The sequence below is a fragment of the Seriola lalandi genome, unplaced genomic scaffold, assembly GCF_002814215.2.
Source record: "Seriola lalandi dorsalis isolate HSWRI2012SDOR001 ecotype SW California unplaced genomic scaffold, Sedor1 jcf7180002054932, whole genome shotgun sequence".
Lineage (NCBI taxonomy): Eukaryota > Metazoa > Chordata > Actinopteri > Carangiformes > Carangidae > Seriola > Seriola lalandi.
Window position 1 is genome coordinate 106638 of NW_019525484.1, and position 5595 is coordinate 112232.

At 38.9% G+C, this 5595-nt stretch overlaps 1 long non-coding RNA gene across 1 annotated transcript in view; it reads left to right on the top strand.

Annotated features, from left to right (window-relative positions):
- Positions 1-1351, top strand: part of LOC111644391 (uncharacterized) — a 22880-nt gene extending 21529 nt beyond the window's left edge. Inside the window, exons 2-3 of the long non-coding RNA XR_002759787.2 lie at positions 108-228; positions 707-1351. This is a non-coding gene — a long non-coding RNA (uncharacterized LOC111644391). The remainder of the gene's footprint in view (positions 1-107; positions 229-706) is intronic.
- Positions 1352-5595: the final 4244 nt, after the last annotated feature.

Sequence of the window (5595 nt, forward strand, 5' to 3'; positions counted from 1 at the left end):
TATGCTAAGCTAATCTAACCATGTGCTTTCTTTCTTAACTGTTGCCCATTCAAGACTGTGACACAGTGGGTCTTTATGTGTGTCTGTGCATGTGTACGTTTTCCCAGGTGTGACCTGCTGAGTCGATAATGGGAGGAGAGCAGAGCTGTGAGAAGAAGGCCAAGGAGAGAGAGGACAAGACCGAAAAACACCAAGAGTCTGCCAGTGCTGACACTTCAGGGTCTGAAGGTATTCACAGGAGCCAAATACTTTTTCTCTGTTATGAGGGACTTCCACACCACTACCTCATCTGCATCTGACAGCTGTTTCTACTTTACACATTAAGATGTAACATAAAAATTTATGATAGTCTTATAAAATACAACACATCGGTAAAGATGAAACCAGTGGTTTCCAGCCTTTTTTGGCTTGTGACAACCTACGAAAACACTGTCTACATTTTTAGCAGCTTCACCAACGAGACATTTTCCCTCTGAACTTCTCAGATAGTTTATTTAGATAACTGTAACCGGCCCAACGAGGTGAAATTATTCAATATTTCTCAAAAAAAAGAGGAAGGATTATGCTCATATTCATATTGATACATGACAAAGCACACGACAAAAAAATCAGTTGCATATTTTAAATGGTATTTACCAATGCTCACCTTGAAAATAAAGCTGCCTTAAATCTGCAAGATGTAACTTTATGAAGATTACTTTCACAGACGCCCCAGCCGAGCTGCCCCAGTGCAGGATGGGAAACAGGCACGTGGACAACATGTGTTTCATGATCTCGTGCACCAACTGGTACTAAACTGGTCCTGGTACAACAGCGTGATAATGGAGCAGAAGACAATGTGGGGAAGGTGGAAAACCCATGCGGAGTTCAGGTTGTTGTCCTGTGACCTCCGGGCCGGACGCTGCATTCATGTACCCACTGCTGCTCTGAAGAAGACTTCTTCAGAAACCCCTGTTGTGTTAATGAATAGTTAGAGGATGAGTGGGCCTCTCTTGATGATGGCTTCTCTGTAAACTCCACCTGCTTCCTCTTGCAAAGAGGATGTTCCTGCATGTGCAGCTCTTGAACTTGTCTACATGCATTTGCTTTTTCTGTTAACACACTGAACAGGATTGACGTGTTAGAAACGCTGCACGTGCACTTAAAGTAACAGCTGTAAAAGTCACAGATTCCTATACTGATTAAGACTGTGTCTGAATTTCTCCTCATGCTTTCACTAACATTTGGTCTGTGGCTGATTAAACCCCCCCGCCCACCTACCCCACTAACAGTTCACTGAATTAATTCAGATTTGAATTTGAGCCAAATCTGTTGTTTGATTTGTGAATAAAGATGTTTGTCTTTTTCCCAATTGTGTCTCATTATTTCTCAACATTGAAATTAAAATGTTTAAAGGTCTCATACTTAACACTTTCCCTGTGTTGATACGTAAGAAAATATATTTGTGGTTTTTAGAACCAAAAACCATCTCAGTGTAGTTTTACATCTCCTCTCTCAGGCTTCTCTCTGGAGCTCTAGTGACAACAGGTCAGTCTGTTTTCTGAAAGATCTAATTAAAATATAACAGATTTCAGGTAAAAACACTCAGAGAAACCAAATCCTGCAAGGTTTGGATGGTGGGTCCAGGTGGGCGGGGCTTGGTGACTGCTTTGTTGTGACATCACAAAGTTCCAGAAGTCCTGACGGCTGGTTTTAAGGCTCAGTTTCTGAATACAGGCTGTGTGCATTTCTCTGTGGACTGAGGCTTTGATACTTTCACAGTATTGATATAGAAGCTAGAGCTGATCTATAATCACACTACACATGGACACAGACCTTTACACTATATGGACCTTTAATGAACATGAAAATAGATGGAAACGCCTCATTAATTTTTTTACAAATATATTTTTCCATCCTTCCAGCCTGTAAACATCATCATGAGCAACATCTTAAACCTGCTCATGGTCTTGATGTGATGCCTCCACCTCTACTGTTCCCACTGTTTGGTAGATGTGGCACTGTCACCACATGAAGGGCGGTAGATCTTGTGTGGCACTGAAAAACCTTAAAGCAGGTGTTCAAGAAGCAAATTCAACAAAAAGAACATTGGCTGAAGCTCAAAGAGAAAAAAACAAGCTGCCTAACAGCAACATATTCTCTCCTCTGATCACTGAGAAACATTTTCCCTTCTGGGCCTCCCTTGACTGGAACCCACCACCTGCTCAGGTAAGCTGAGGTGAGCAAAACAGCATGTGCATTCATCCAAGGTTGGCTGTGAAATTACAATTTAACTATGGGCACACCTTACTGTCAATACACAACAACACAACAGTGGATAGTGGAAAGGCCTCAAGGCCTAACATCTACCATCAGGATATTATCATATGTGTATTATTGACACAATATCAATACTTCCTTATCTAGTCACTGTCACCCATGTACATGCTGACTCATCAAGCCGTCGCTGTGTGGTGACACGTGGTCAAAAACCTCCACAGGGCATCTTCAACTTTGGTAAGTGGTGATGCATTAACTCATTTACAACAATGACATAAAGTGTGTGAAACAAGAAATCTGAGCAAATGATCCATTTGTCCACAGTAAAAGAAAGAAAATGTCCCCATGAAAACTCCATATAAAACGAAATTAAAATGTTGTTGGACGGCGTGAGTACTCACAGAGTCCAGTCCCATTACTGGGCAGGTGGTTTCACACATTGTGTATCACCAGCGGAGGCGCATATTGATCCCTGAAGGGGTATTTCAGCAAAATGCCACAAGGCAGATTTATTATGCACATCTGGTAGATTTATACTGCAGATGCCCCAAAACTGTTAATGGACTTACAGAAATTCATTCAGAATCAGGTCTATTCAAAGCAAAGCTATAACAAGGATGAAATGTACATTAAAACTGTGTATTTTCTTCTTTCTGCTGTATCACACAACGAAAACAAAGAGCAGTGAAACAGCAGAAAGGCACGACAAACAGAACAACAAAAGTGAGATAGAGAAAAGAGAGATAAAAAAGATTCTTCATTTATAAATAATAAAATAATAAATAAATAAGTAAACAGAGACAGACAGGAGGTTTAACTTATTGGTGATTGCTCTGGTTAGTTCTTGGCATATTAATATAGTAAAGTGAAGAAGGCAGCACTGTGGGTCCCCCCCTCAGATAAAGCTGAGACACCTGTGACCCCCCAACACTCCCCACGGTAGATATAAGTATGAATGGACAGATGAGAGTTTCAGGATTCCTGGAATATAAGAACCATGTTGATGAGACGTCCTGATCCTCAGTAATCTAACAAACATATTGACTGTGCAACATGACAAAAACTTGTTTTTTCTTGACTTGTTCCTTGTGTTTATACTTAAGTCTGTATTTATAGGTAAACTGGCACCATTAAAAGTGCTGAATTAGCTTCACACAGCTTCGGCAGCTATAAGGAGCATTTCTTTTTTAAATTTCAAAGTGGGTTTATTCATGACGCACATCAGAGGGAAGTGACACTGAAATTGAAAAATGTGTATATCACACGTCAGAGTGTCCTCTTGTTTAAAAAGTGAGCCCACAGGTCGTCTCTGCAGCGGGGTTACGTTTTGTTTTTAGGCGACATCTAGTGGCCGCAGTAATTATGACAGGAGCAAAAGGGGGAAAGTGCAGCGATGAACGACAAAGTCAGCGTCAACTCCCACGTGAAAGCAGCAGTTTATGTTGTTTTCTTATCCACGACTGTTCGACAAAGTTAACCACGTTGTTATTATTGTAACCATGACAACAAATATCATCTAATGTTGAGGAAGTATTTATTCTAACCCTAAATCACCATCTTTTCCTAAACCAAACAAAACCATGACATTATTATGAAGTCTTTAGAGAAAGTTTTTTTTTTTTTTTTAAAGGCACCTTCGCTGCCTCAGTGAGTTAAAGCCGCTGCTGCAGCTCCAACCGCTGACCTCCGAAGTTGTTTCCCCACTCGATGGAAATTTAATGCTTTAGACTGTAAGAACACCACACAGTTTTACATGCATCAATAAGCAGGAAAACAGTGGGACATGTTTTGGAAACAGAAAACTGCAGGATGCATACAGTAACTATGTCTGGGATCTGGACACCACTGAATAACCACTCAATGAAAAACAAGCCTTAGACAATGAAGTTTTCACTTTTATTGACATTTCATTGTTAACAGAACATTGTGTTATTTGTTTATAATTGGCATGGGACAGTAAAACCAAACAAAACGTAAAAATATGAACCAAAAGCTTTCTGTTCCAGTCATTTAAACATTTTAAATAATAAAACTTTCTCTCGTTAGAAATAAAACTCGATCTTCTCAAGTCATTAAACATGCCTATGCAATATAAGCATCATCATAAAAACATTATGTGCAAAGGATGATCATCTTAAATAAGAGAGAGGGAAACAAAAATACAAAACTTTTTCAAAAAAGCCTTTGTTGGTCTTTTTATTTACATGAGCTGATATTTGATATCCGACATTTGACATGATGTCTCTATAAAAAACAAACAAACAGAAGGTTGCATCAGTTCGCATGTAAAGTGAGCCGAGATCAGATTTTTTTCATTTTGATTTTATAATCAACCCATTTCGTCAAAAAACCCAAAAACCAAAACAAAAATCATGTATTTACAGAAAACATCTTTTTTTTTCTCGTCATAAGAAAAACTAACTGAATTGAATCTCTCTTAAAGCTATATCTGATAAAATCTCCCTACAAGTAGTCGTAGTAGTAGTAGCTGTGATATTATCCAAAGAACTTCAATATATCTTGTAACTTCAAAAAGGTCTGCCCAGACTACCTCTGATATGTTTTTATTCACCTACGTATATATATATATATTTTTTTTAAGAAAAGAGAACAATAGAAATTAAAGGCAACAACAGGCAAGTTAAAGGAAGACTTAGCCACGTGAAGCCACACTCCAAACTCACAGCAGCGTTTGTCAGACACGGGGTTTTTATTTTTTAATACTGTAAAATGTAATTTGTGAAATGTATTTTTATCTATGGGGGGCAAATATGAGTTTTAAGCTCAGTGAGTCACTGGTAAATGAGAAACAGTTGAAATTTGAACAAAGCTGCTGATGGTTTGAAAGCAGTTCTGGTTGCGAGGTGACTTTTTATTTATTAAACAGAGGGCAACGTTTACCTAAACACATTTATTTAAAGGTCCCATGTTTATAAAAACTTTCCTGGCATTTTTATTTTGAAGTGTTGATCCATAAGAAGATATACTTGTGGTTTTAGGAACCAAAAACCATCTCAGTGTAGTTTTACATCTCCTCTCTCAGGCTTCTCTCTGGAGCTCTAGTAACAACAGGTTGGTGAGCCAATCAGAAGAGAGGAGGCTCTGACTGCTTCGTTGTGACATCACAAAGTTCCAGAAGTCCTGACGGCTGGTTTTAAGGCTCGGTTTCTGAATACAGGCTGTGTGCATTTCTCTGTGGACTGAGCGCTTTGAAAATCCAGCCTCTGTACTGTGTTAAAAAATATGTTCCAAAGTTTATCTGAAGTTAATATGAGTTCCAGTTAATCAAAAATATTTAGTGTTGGGCCCATAGCTCACTACAGACAGCAGCTTCTT